This window comes from Crocodylus porosus, unplaced genomic scaffold (assembly GCF_001723895.1).
Source record: "Crocodylus porosus isolate Cpor-Errol unplaced genomic scaffold, CroPor_comp1, whole genome shotgun sequence".
Lineage (NCBI taxonomy): Eukaryota > Metazoa > Chordata > Crocodylia > Crocodylidae > Crocodylus > Crocodylus porosus.
Genome location: NW_017728918.1, coordinates 99386893 through 99401162, shown reverse-complemented (window position 1 = coordinate 99401162; position 14270 = coordinate 99386893). Strand labels below are relative to the sequence as shown.

Here is a 14270-nt window from a genome sequence, read left to right as displayed (position 1 = left end):
CATGAGCCTGAAAACAGAACTGTGGTTCTTCTTCTACCAAACTTGTGTGAAAGGATGAGGGTGAACCTTAGACTGAATCAGCAGTGTGCTTTCCTTTCTACAGCTCTCACAAGTTGGTACAAAATCAGATTTTTTCCATTGTCAGCTGCTGTGTGTTGGTGATGATAAAATAGGGGTTGCCAGCCACAACTTTTTCTTACAAACCACAGCTCTGATTCTTGCTTCTGTCAGTGCGTCTTCATGTGCATTAGATCTGGGAGCAGTTTACTCATGAGTAAAAGCTTCTGGCAGACATCTAAACCTGTAGGAAGTGGGAGCAGATTTGCGGCAAATGGCATCGAACTGCTCTCACTTCCTGGGGCCCTGCAATGGGCCCTGCTGCCACCAGGCGGAGCTCTGGGCTCCCCCTGGGTTCTAGCTCGGGGGTTGGCAGGGAGCATGGGGCCAGGAGACAGCTCTCCTCACTAGGGTTGGGACATTACACCCTGCCCCGGGGGGCTGCCTGCTGAAGGGCAGGAGCAATGTCCCTGTTCCCTGGCAGCATGGGCTTCCTGGCCCTAGCTCCCCAGTCAAGGTCAGGGGACTTGGAAAGAGCTGTAGGTGAAAGGCAGGTCCCAGGCCCCTGCCCCCATCCACCAATGGGGCAGCTAGCAGTGAGCACCCTCTGTCTACACAAGCGCTACTGCACAGTTAATAATTGCAAGTAAATATGATGCTTGCATTTGCAGGTAGCAAATTTACTCACTGTCAGTGAGGTTTACTAAACAGTAAGCATAGGCAGAGGGATAAAAAATTATTTGGAGGAGCTGAGTATGTGCATGCATACACACATGGGTGTGCACTCCATGCCCCCCAATAGGTAAGTCTGTGGGGATTGAGGGAAGGGGTGTACACAGGGCACATTGAGACCCCCATGGTGAGGGAGGGAGTGGGTCAGAGGTAGGGGCAGTGTTTGGGGTGAATGAGACCCTGGCCAGGCCAGGTAGCAGGATGATCAGAGCCCAGGTGGCTTGTCCAGGTGTTCAGGTGGCTCCCGCTTCTGCGCACACCCCATTGGAGGCCCAGGGGGCACATGCCCCCCACCAAACTGTGCATGGGGCAGCAGCGGCTGCCACTGCACACTATGCCCTGTGCATCCCACCGCTGGGCCGGCAGGGGTGTGGCACAGCCCAGAGGCAGTGGACGCATGGCATCATGCTGCTTCTGGGGCTGAAGCAGCCCCCTCCACCCTGCATGCCCCCCAGACTTCCGCTGGGGTGTGAACAGTGGCGGGAGCCCCCGCGTGTCCCTGGATGAGACTCCCAGGCTCTGATCATCTCACCACCCAGCCCGGCTGGGGCCACATTCACCCCAGACCCTGCCCCTGTCTGTGCCCCACTCCCTCCTCACCATGAGGACATTGATCTGCCCCTCCCCCCACCCTTCCCAGAATAGATTGATACTTTCCTGCCAGACTGAGCAGTCAGTGATCCACACACTGGGCTGTAATCCTGGTTGCATGTGTCCCCCTCCCCACCACTGCCACAACTCCCCAGAGCCTGCGGCTGGGTTGCCTTGCAGCCGTATTCACTACTCTGCATTTGGAGGGGCTGATTCCCCTTAGCACTGGCCTTCCACCACCTATGACAGTAAATATGTGCACATGTAGATGAAAATGCTTACTGCACAGTAAATTACACTACTTCTCAGTAAGGTGTAACATGTAGATGCACCCTGTATGTTACAGATCTATAGGTACATAAGTCCTCTTGTTTGATAATGTACAATACCCTCTATTTGAAGCATATACTTATATCATCTATTATACAAAATCTTCTTGGGGTTAGGGACTGTCATTTTGTACAGCACGTGATAAAGTGCTCTTCTGGTTCACATATTATGCTTTTATATAAAATGATGATGAACATTGATAAAATAGTCACGTGTTCCTCTTCATGCAAAGCAGGATGTCATTTATGTCAGTCAGGAAAACTGAAGCTCTACCTTACCTGAACAGGCATGTTTGAACATCTTTTGGTGTTACCAAGCCCACAGAGTCCAAGAAACATCCAAAAAATTTTTTAAAGTAAGCACCAAAGAACTCCCTTTCCTTTGAAGTTGACCTGCTTTCAGAACAGTATTTAAGAGGCTTTTGTCAAAAGTACTGCACTGAAAGATTCATTCACAATTTGAAACAAATTTTCACTTCCCCCTTGACATTGTGAGCTGGAGTTTGACCTCGAATTCTGGTCATTCAGATATCCGGAGTTTTCTTGATTTCCCGTGATATGCCTGCCTGTCAGGGGATGCTGAAAATCACCAGTGCTTAAATAAGAAATCTTTTTATTCGAGATTTCTAGAATCTTCCCCTCATTTTTGAACACAAGAGAAGCAAAATAAATCAAATGTCTGCTACATTACATATTTCTATTCTTCTGGCCATTGCCGGCCTGTCAAGAAAACAAACTATGAACCCTTAGAACTTTTCAAGCTCAGTGACTACAAAGTGGTTCCTTCGTAACTAGCACTGCAATGAAGATGAGCTGCCAATCCAAAGGAGAATTGCAGACCTCATAGATTGTGCTTTCTTCAAAGAGAATTTTACCATTGAAAGGGCATTGTGACAATACTTCAGATGCAGCTATAGCTTATTGAGAAGGACATACTTCTTTGACCTGATGTAATTCTATGAAAAAAGTGTTAGGCTGTATAAGCAAGATCTATAGTGCTCAGCAAATCCTTATTCACAAAAAAATGTATCCCCTCATCCAAGAGTACCATAGAAAAAGTATTTGGATTAATTGAAATTACATCATAAAAGGAATATTTCACCTTCATTTTATTTATCTCAGTCTTCTCCTATCTCCAGTGCTGGAGGTTTTCTGTTTTCCTTTCCCCAGCATGATCTCTGCAAGTGCACAGATCCCATTACATTTTATAGATCCAGTCTTCACATACTTTGCATGAGACCTGCTACCACTCCCAAGAGCTACTTGTGGTTACTGTTGATCAGCTCCAAAACATAGTGCCCCTTTTGCTGTGCTAAACTAAGAGTTGCTTTTATTCTCCCCGACCTGATATAAGAAATTCCCATTGAATCCAATGGGAGCAAGTCATGTCCTTCAGAGAGGAAACTGGGCCATCAGGGAGCAAGAACCAAAGGTTGGAAATGCAATGCATTTGAAATTACAGTAGCAAACAAACACAAGGCTTTCCAAATAAACTACATCATCTCTTTTCCTCTGTTGCTATCAGCATGGAGGGGAACTGTTCGAGAGAAGCCTTCAGAGAACCCAGCTGCTGTTTCAAGAGTATAAAAAGTATTGTTGTAAAACAGAATGTAATTTGGCATTATTGCCTTGGTTTCTGTCCTGAATGATGGTGCAGGCATCAGGAGGGTCTAATAGGAAGGGAAAAAACTGGGTTTTCAAATTAGTGTTGGTGCTGACACAACTCTGCCTTATACACTGACTGCTATGTGCTTGCAGGGTAGACCAGAGCTCCCAAGACAATCTGTGATTAAAACAGCCTTCCCAGCTACATAGTTTACATCCACAGGGAGAAGCAAGATGTTTAAAGAGAGGTCACTTAAGGAAAGGGCCAGCTTGCTTGACAATTCACTCCACCAAACTAAGAATTGGCACAAAAAGCAGAGCTGAGGGATCAAGCATGGGAATTTAGGGGTTTATAGGATTTATACTATGTCTTTATAAAGATTAGACTGTATAATAGTTAACCAGCTTCTCACTTTTACTTTTGAAAGAAAGGAAAATAAGATAGCTGGGAATAGGGAGCATCATAATGGAAATCACAGAGCCAAGAGAAATGTGTGACACAGATATCAAAAAATTAAACTGTGTCTGGCTGTGACCAGTGCTATTATTATATCCCCCAGGTCCTCATGAAATAATGATAAGCATGAAGAGTGTCTGAGTTATTTGACCAATTATATCCTAGCCCAAATTCCCCTTTCTTGCTAGTGTCAATTTATATCTTCACTGACTTCATTAGAGTTACTCCAAGTTTACAAAAAATAATTTGCTTCATATCTGTGATTCAAAGTGAGTAGACTTTCTGAGAAATACTTAGGATCCTGAACTTTCTCCACTGAAGAGTACTGGAGTTTTCCCATTTACTTAAACTGGGACAAAGTTAGGCTGTTAATTTTTTTTTAGGTAAGTACATGGAGAAACAGGATATGAACCCCATCTCACAGAGATAAATGTTTCCCTTTGAGTCTCATTTCAGCAAGTGGGGATGCTTTTGCCTCTCAAATTCCGCATCCTGCCCAAACGATGCAAGCCTGTAGCTCAAAATAAAGGTATACATTTAGAAGCCTTTGCTTGCAGCACAATAAAATCTCTACTGCACATAAATAAATGTTTTTGAATCATATTCATATTACAGTGTCTAGAATATTGAAAAAATGCCTTTATTGTCACTGCTTTGTTTTTGTTGTTCCTTTTCTCTTCATGTAGCTTTCCCTCCTTCCATCTTCTCCAGTGTTGAGTGCACCTTGGTAAAGCACTTTCCTGGTTTTGAATTTTTTTTTAAGGCTATGTCTGTTTTTACATACATGTAAATCAAGGTACACAGACTTCATGTTCACACACACCAAGCTAGGAAAAGAGCTGAGGAAATGCATGACCCCCAGTATCCCCTCATCCAAGAGTACAGTCCACTTCCTTTTTGTTGCCGTCCCATGAATTCTCCTTTACATTGTCTTCAAAATGTAATAATTGTGCTAAATAGCTAAATAGCTCAATTATTAGGTGTAGTTAGGAGCTTGGGCAAATTCAATATTCTGGTGTTGGGGGTACAGTGACATCCCCTTTGGGAGTGTGGAAAGGGATGTGGGCACAACCCCCAGAGTAGGATCCAGAGGTATGCAGTAGCATGGCTGTCCCCCTTTTGGATTGGATCACATCATGAGGGTCTCACAGGACTTTTTTAAGACCTTAAAGGAGATGAAAATCCCTCTTCCCTACCCTTTTCAGAATTGCTGTTGCTTCCCCTGCTGTGGTAGGTAGCACAGCAAAGGTAGCAGAAGGACTGGGAGGCCCTCTTGGCTATACAGGGAAATCATGGTCATCTTAAGAAAGAAGAAAGAAGTGTACAAACAATGGAAGCTTGAGGCAGGCCCTAAGGAGGACTATACAACAACAGCCCGCACTTGTAGGGAAAAGCTAAGGCAGCAACTGACTTTAAATTAGCAATGGGAATCAAGGACAACAAGAAGTCCATCTTTAAGTACATACAGAACAGGAGAAAAACAAGTGGGAGTGTGGGGCCATTACTCAAGAACTCGGGACAGCTGGTTACCGACACTGAGAAGAAAACATAGGAGACATATATAAGTCACTGAGGAGACATATATAAGTCAGCATGAACTTCCACCAAGAGTGCTGAAGGAGCTGGCCAAAGTCATCACAGAACCCCTGATAAAACTCTTTCAAAACTTGTGGCACTCTGGAGATGTCCCTGAGGACTGGAATAGGGCCAATATTGTACCCATCTTCAAGAAGGGGAGGAGGGAGGACGCGGGTAACTATAGGCTAATCAGTCTAACTTCTATCCCAGGGAAAATCCTGGAAAAATTTTTAAAGGAGTCTATGTGTGATAGCCTTGCAGAAGGTAGGATTTTGAATGACAGTTAGCATGGCTCCATTGTGGGCAGATTTTGTCTTACGAGCTTCATCTCCTTTTATGATCAGGCAACTCGCCACCTGGATAAGAGAGAGGAGGTTGATATTGTATACCTTAATTTTCAAAAAGCCTTTGATCTAGTAGTCCATGATGTTCTCATGAGAAAATTGGAGGATTGTGGGCTTAACTGTGAGACAGTTAGATGGGTCGGAAACTGGCTGTGGGGTAGAACCAGGAGAATTTTAATGAATGGATCTGTGTCACCCTGGTGAGAAGTGGCCAGTGGTGTCCCTTATGGGTTGGTGCTTGGTCCAGTGCTTTTCAACATCTTTGTCAAAGATTTGGATGAGGGGGTGAAGAGCTCACTGGCCAAGTTCATGGATGACACCAAGTTATGGGAAAGTGTGGTCATGCTTGAAGATAGGCTACAGATACAGGTGGACCTAGACATGCTAGCAAGTTGGGCAGATTGAAACTAGATGAAGTTCAACATCGAGAAATGTAAAGTGGTCCACCTGGGGATGAACAACCCCCAACATACCTACAGGCTTGGTGGTGTCAAGCTGACCAGCACCATGAATGAAAGGGAGCTGAGGGTAATAATTGACCAGTGTATGAATACGAGTTGGCAGTGCGATGCTGTAGCCAGCAGGGCTAATAATACTCTGACATATATCAATCGATGCATCTCCAGCAAAACCAAGGAGGTGATTCTTCCACTGTACTCAGCATTAGTGAGATCACAGCTCACTACTGCATCTAGTTCTGGGCACTGATCTTTAACAAGGATGTGGTAAAGCTTGAGAGAGTCCAGAGAAGGGCCACCCGTATAATCAGAGATTTGCATGGCAAGCCATAAGGAGAAAGGCTGAGGGACCTAGGACTCTTCAGCCTGAAAAAGAGAAGTCTGAGAAAGGACTTGGTAGCAGCTTCCCACTACATTAGGGGAGTACATCAAGGGCTTGGTGAACAACTGTTCATGAGGGCACCTTTGGGAAAACCAGGAGCAATGGCCACGAACTCCTGGAAGACCATTTCAGGCTCAACATTAGGAAAAAGTTCTTCACAGTCAGGGTGTCCAGACTGTGGAATAATCTCCCTCCAGAGGTGGTGCAATAGCTTACCCTGGAAATTTTCAAGAGCAGACTGGATGGTCACCTTGCAGGTGTCACCTGACCCCAGTTGTCTTTCCTGCTTGGTGCAGAGGGCTGGACCTGATGATCTTCTGAGGTCCCTTCCAGCCTTATAATCTATGAATCTATGAATTAACTGTACTTGGCATTAACCAGCTGAATCATAGGGATGAAAGGATTGAATATGTTCATGAAGGTGATAAGGAAGTCCAATGAACAATGCCCAAAAGTAAGACACCGGGAAAATGCCAAATTAAGACGTGTGCTTGTGATGGGTCTGTTGAAAAAAGAAATATGGTGACAGGATAAAAGATGGATAGAATGCTGACCACAGAGAGACCAATCTGAAAGCGGAGCCATCAAAGGAGTGAATTTGAAGAAAATCATAAAAAGGGGCAGCAAGAAATTTAGGTGTCCTTGTTGGCAACATAAATCCAGCCTTCAGCACCGTCTGGAGTGTCCCAGCCCATGAGGTACCTTTTGCTTTCTGGAATTGAGTGGCCATCTTTTCTGTTGAGCAAAGTAACATCTGGGATTGAGTGAGATCATTATACTGAATGTTTTTCTCTCTCTGAATATAGAAACTGCTAAGATAATACTTGTTGTACTAATAAAGTTAGGCTTTGATTTTAGGAGACCAAGTTGTCTGCATTCATATATTACATTTCATTTAAGGGTTAATTGTCCTTTAAAGATCCCTTAGCACTATCTGGGAGACAGTGATGCTAATGGCCCCAGTCCTATAGCTTCTCTTTACACACAGATGTGCCGTGGCTTGGTGTTAAGTATTCCAGCTACAGACACAGGACCTTGTTTTACATGGACACCAGTTCTACAATCTCTAGGGGGTTACAAGACTGTTGTAATTCATTTTTAAAGCCTAAATTAACACTAATGTTCTCTTTAGCTCTCTTTCCCATATGAAAATTTCGAAGACTTTTAAAAGCCTGACTATTGAACCTTGTTTTATACTAATCAATTTAAATTGTTAATGAAAGACTAAAAGAATGGGGGACAAACATACTTGGATTTTTTATTATATTTTCATTCTATTTAGCTAGATTTTTGTCTCCCTGATCTATTCCTTTTAATTATCCCATGAATTTTCAATTAACTGTGGTATCTTCTACTCTAATAATTACTAGTTTGAAGAGATTTAAGATCACTTCAAGTTTTTGAAATGCAGCTCATATCCCTATGCTGTACTGAAGAACAAGAATTACAGCCATGCCCAAGATAAAGCAGTGAACAGACTTTTGCTCATGGCATCAATAAAAAGAGTTTCTGGTTTCTTTTCCTAGGAATATCTATGCAGACTCTGGCTCCTCAGTCTCAGTGGCATTATTGCTTCTCAAATGATTTTAATCCAAGGCTGACAGCAGTGCGTAAAGTAAGGAGTACAGCAAAACTGCCACGACCCAAACTTGCTACATATAAATGTGGAGCCCTGATATATTTTTCCTGTATATAATGTTATAGTCCACATACACACAATGCAATACAGCAAGTGCTAACAATTCACTTACACTATTTATTGGCTTCATTAGTTACTCATAAAATAAGTGACATATCCAGTCACTGTACAAATATCAAAGTCACACTGCACTAATATAGCTATTTGCTTGTTTTACCATCACTGAAACATGACAGGGAACAAAACCAGCATAGCTGGTAAAACAGATAACAAATGTCATACTGCCAAGAAAATAATACTCATTTGTATGTTACAGGTGCCTTCTTTTGCAGCCTCCAAGGTCAAGTGAGTCTGGCTTTTGATTCATCTTGATGTTCGCAGACAGTGAAGTGTCTTCACGCCTAGCCCCACCGGAGCAGTTGGGATGTCTTTAAATAAAACACTAGACCTGTTTGCATTTGACCTTCCTGTTGAGAACACTTGATTTGCAGCACCCCAGAGTTTAGCAGACTGCCACAGTTCAGTTTTGCTTGCCCATATTAGGTGACTTTTCTGGTTCGCTGTTAGACATGGTACAAATGTAAAGTGAGTATCAGCTAAAAATACTTAATGGTGAGATTTTTCAGACATTTCACTAATCCACCACAAAGTATAAAAAGTACCATTGCTTGACATATGTAAGGATGGATAAGATCATTGTATTACTACATTACCTTAGATAGTGCCTAAGATGAACTAATGATTTTTTTTCCATGTCTGAACTGCATGTTACAGATTAGATTGAAACTTTACATGTCACCTTCTCTCAGACTAGGGACAGATATTCAAAAAGCCTGAGCTTGAATTGATTCAATCTTTGCAACTTAGTCTAACCTGGCTAGGCTAAATCAGTTTTGTAACCATTCAGACATCCCAGACATCACCCACTTAAAAAAACGGTGTGGAAGAAACAACTCTATGGTGATAAAAATGATAAATTAATAACAATTCATAACCTAGGAGAGTAGAAAAGGTTGCCTGCAAATGTTGCCTACTGCTCCACAATTAAAGTTTGTTGTTTAGTGCTCATTCACTGTATGTCCATATTTATTAATCCCAATAATCAATGTAATCCCTGTAGAGCCTGCTTCCTTCGCTATCCTCTGGAGCAGCCAGAAGTGCATAAGAGCCAGCTGCAACTTCTAGGATGTAAAAGTAAAAAGGGAGCTGAAGGAGAAGTAAGGAAAAAATTCAAGGAAACCTGTCACAAGTTTTGTAAAATAACAGCAGTTTTCCAAATAGCATGTGGGTGAACCACTTTGCTTTCACATAACATTTCCAAGTCACAGCTGTGTGCAACAGGGCTGTGCTCCAGGGGTGGCCATGATGCCCTTGGAGACTCCTTCAGCCTTTGCCTCCTTGGCCTTTTCAGGCAAACTCCCCATCACCTCTCCTGCCATACCTTGATGAAATGGTATTTTCAGGAAAGGGAGGCTGCCTCAGGGCTTCTCAAGCCTAATCTTACTCTCATAACCATAGGTGTCCATGGCCTTAAGGACTAATTACGTGGCTCTAGTTACCCCTTACACCACACTCATACCTCAAGAAGATATTTTGACACATGCTCTTCCTAGGTTATAAGCTCCCAGGCCCAGTTGTCACCTGTCCTGGCCTACAGGCTCCTTGGCCCCCCCACTGTCTGGCTCTGATCCCTGTCCTTTGGTCCCTCTCTCTAGACCCTGTCTCTGCTCCTAGGTTAAGCAAAACTCCTGGGTTCCTCTGGCTCTGCCAATCTCTGGCTGTGGCCCTGCTTAGCCTTTAGCCCATCTCTGGGCCCTGGCCCCACTCCTGGGCCAGTGAGATCTCTGGGCTCCCAGGTCCTGCTGTCTATCACCCTTCCTGGGCTACAGACTTCTGGGCTCCCTGGCCCTTCTGACACCTGCCTGTCCTGGGCTCCAGCATCAGGCCATCTGGCCTTACCTACTCAGCCCCTCCTGATCTCAGCCTCTGTCCCTGTGGGCCCCAGGCCCTCTATTGCTCTGCCCCCCGCTCTCTCTGGGCCAGCTGGGACCTCCTTACCTCCCCTTAGTTCCTTCCACAAACCACCAGTTAAAACTATAAACCTAGTAGTAAGCCGTCTGGCAGACACCACTAAACCTCTCTAGGAGCATCCAGATGAGTGCGCATGTGTGGTTTACAGCACCACAAACCAGATGAACCTCTTATGCACACATTCACACTGTTAATTTGCAGCATGGTGGGAGTGGAGGTTGACACTAGGAGATCTCAGTGTCAAAAAAAAAATGTGCCAGAAAAAGTGCGGTGGTACGCATAGCAGCAGCATGCAAAACCAGAGCCTGGCTGACCAAAACCATGCTCCAGCTGCTGACCAGGCTCCGCATGCCCAGATTGCCACCACTGTAGCCCTAGGAGGCCCCCAGGACTCCATGTAAGGCTAGTAGAGCCAGCCTAGGTGCTGGTCCCAGCCTCGCCTAACCCACTGGGGTAACTTGCCATGTGCCAGAGCACGTACAAGGGCCCTCCCTGGGGACAACTAGTAGTGGCACAATTGTGCAGCTGCTATTTGTCCCTCAGAAAATGCACGTTTCTGCTCATAGGGATATGCTGTCTGGGTCCAAACCCTAATAATGGCTACCTGTCTCCATAACCAGGCCTCTCTTTACCCTGGGTAATATTCCTCCATTCTGAGGCCTGTATAGTTACTTACCCCATACTTCAGTGTCATTCCAGGAGCCCTGCTGCCAGGAACTCCTTTCCCTGTGGCTCTCAGTTCTGGACTTCCTGACCACTTCAGGCCCTGGGCTTATATAGTTCAAGCTCAGCCCCCTTCTAGTCAAGTGACTCTCTAATCAGCCCCCACTCAGCATCTGCAGGCAGCTTCTCAGGCAGCTTCTCCATCTGAAGTGACAGGCATGCCAAGCATCCTGTCACATTGTGTCATTGTCACTTTGTAAGTATATCTAAATTAGATTTATCCTGACTGATATTACCAAGAAGTTAAGTAGAATGCTAAATGCCTCAAGACTGCTTTCTGTGTAGAGATCTCTGGGCTCTGAGAAGTATTGTTTCGTGAATGGAAAACTGAGGCAAGGAGAGGTGAATTATTTGCCTGCAACCATAAAGCAGGTCAGTGTTGTTTAATTTAAAAAAATAAAAAAGGTTTCTGGACTTTCAATTCAATGCTCTCTCCACTGGACCACTTGGTTTTCTCCATTAGCAGGCAACTGTCAATAGCAAAAGTAGCCTTTCTAACATGCTTTGCAAATGCATCCAAGGCTTGTGGCTCAGTACTAATCTTACGTGAGACTGCACAATACTATAAACATAACAAGATGCTGTCAGTCATTCCGATCTTTTATTATGGATCTCATGGGCACAGGCTGTATTTAGTTCCAAGTCTTATTAACCTGATCTGTGATTATGTTACTAAGTATATTCAAATCTGACTCAGTTATTCTCATCTATTTTCTAGCAAATGGTTTACTGTTTTCATTCTCTGATGTGGGTGACACCTTGATTTGGTTTTGTTTGGGGAATTCAGCAAGAAAACCTACCAGGATTGACTTTATTTTGAAGTGTTTATCACCTTTACCATCCGCTTTTTTATTTAGAAGAGTTTTGGCTTTCCTTTTTTAAAAAATGTACTTATTTGATCCTAATTAGTTAATCCAGATAGCTGGATTAACTAATTTGGCCTGTTGTGTGTCACAAGAGTCTACCTAGGAATTTTTCTTGACACAATGTTTGCAGAGCACTGCATTTGAACAAATACATATATATTTTGCTTATTTTCCTTTGTGTCATGTTCAGCTGCTGTGGCTAACTCACACAACGTCAAACTGACTGTGCCATTAGCTTTATAGCTAGAGCTGTTGACCTGATTTGAAAAAAGCCTTAATCGAGGCCAACTTTCACTCTTAGAACCTTTATAAATCATTCTGATAGATATGATTAATGGCCAGCAGACAGTCTTTTATTTGCCATACCGTATGTCCTCTCAAAAATTGAATATAGGTGAGATGGGAATTTTTTATTTCCAAATTAACTATTTTACTTTGTAGTTTCAACCAGCCTAAGAGGAACACAAACTAAACTACTGATGAATGATGACAGTATATATTTATGGAGGCATTGATAGGAAAATGGCCTAAAGTGAACTCTGTGTGCTTCACAGCTAAACAGGGCATTTTCTTCTTGACTAAAATATGAATGGCAAACTTAATCCAAGCTCAGAAGAAGCAGTATTTGGTGATTTCTTCCTTGTCGTATTGTCTTGAGGGCAAACTGGGATTTGGAACTTGTATTATATACAGAAGGTTTATTCTTTCAGTTGACAGTAGCTTTTCTTATTCAGTGGCATTTAATATAAATGACACCAAGTGTAAAATTAAAGTTTAATACAAAAGAATCCTTTTGTGCTCAAGAAGCCACAGATAAGTCTGTCAACAAGAAAAAAAAATCTGAAGTGTGTGTCAACTTACCAAGTACAGTCCATGCCTCTTTTAGATAATAGTAGTGTAGCTGTGATGGTCCAGGAATTATGTGGAAGGCAAGGATTTCTTAGGGCGATATATTTTATTGGACCAACTGCATTGTTCAGATACATTCTTCATCAGGTCTGAGGGGTGAAAGCCAGCACAGCAAAGTAAGAGACTCAATACTTAAACCTGATGACTAAAGTCTTCCATACAAAAGTTTATCTAACTCTATGCCAGTTATGCAGTTGGTCCAATAAAATATATCACCTTAAGAAATCTTTGCCTTTCTTTTAAATAATGAAATTATGACTGAATTGCATTTTAAGAGAATGGAAAAAACATGAACTCAGGAAAATAAGCACACTAATATTCATTACTAAATTCAATCAAATTACTTTTATGGATCACACAAACCACAAATACAATTTGGTTAATAATAAATTGTTCTAAATGTGACACATTTAAGAACATATGAATATTAAACTTACGGTGTGGACACACTACTGTAACTTACCTTTTTTTTATACGCAAATATCAGACACACTAATGACCCAGGGCAGACAGCTCTCTGGAGACAGCAGGTGCCATTATGGAGACTTACTACTAAGTGGTGTAGATCCAGTCTGCTTGTCCGCTTGAATAGCTATACCCTGGGATGAAACTGACTGCCTGTGAACACTGCATCTGTGCATTGGTATGTGTCTTGATGAGGGGGGACTTTACGACAGAATGGAATGATTCACACAATAGTAGGGCCTCATGTCCTGTGCCCACTCCACATATATATTGGTATAAAGTCAGGTTGTTATTTGCCCACACCCTTAATTTTTATAGGTAACTTTTCTGCTACCGATGGATAGTCAGATAATAGCTGGTTTGTCATGAGAAAATGTTTACTATTGGATAAGATGAAAACAAACAGCACCTACACAGATACAACATGCACTGATATAATTTTACCAATAGTTTTTCCATTGCTATGGATCCCATCTAAACCAGCTCCTCTATCCAAGCCAGGCTAAGTCTCTTTATCCCATCATTTCCAGGCACATCTTCTTTTCAGACCATAAGCCTTGCCAACTCATTACTAACTTTATCTCACCTGCCTCCTTCACCCCTGCTAATACATCCCCTTAATATGCCCTAGGTTCTTATCCATCCTCGGAACAGCTAATATTTTTTGGTTTGTTTTATCCCTGTAGGCATCTACAAGCCTTCTGGTTCCCTTTGGCAGGGCACAATCCTTTTCATCCCCTTTATAAAGAATCAGGCATGTACTTATGGAACACTCTTAAGAGGTGCCTATGTTTCTCCACTGACTAGATTTGAGGCCCAGTGTTCATAACACTAATTTACAAGCAGCATACTTTGTTCTCACTGGGCACATCTACAAGAGGCACTTTACTAATGTGCAGTAAAGTGACAATGTCTATATGTGCACAGCAATTAAAGTGCATGTTAACCTAAAGTGCACATTAAGTTAGTCTAAGGCACTGTTTGCTACTACTGATAGATTTCCTAGATTTCATAGACATCAGGGCTGGAAGGGACCTTGGGAGATCATCGAGTCCAGCCCCCTGCCCAAAGGGCAGGAAGTCAGCTGGGGTCATAGGATCCCAG

The 14270-nt window shown here is 43.0% G+C and overlaps 1 long non-coding RNA gene across 1 annotated transcript in view; it reads left to right on the top strand.

Moving 5' to 3' along the window:
• Positions 1–2836: 2836 nt before the first annotated feature.
• Positions 2837–14270, top strand: part of LOC109312255 — a 19691-nt gene continuing 8257 nt past the window's right edge. Inside the window, exons 1-2 of the long non-coding RNA XR_002101784.1 lie at positions 2837–2847; positions 13452–13454. This is a non-coding gene — a long non-coding RNA (uncharacterized LOC109312255). The remainder of the gene's footprint in view (positions 2848–13451; positions 13455–14270) is intronic.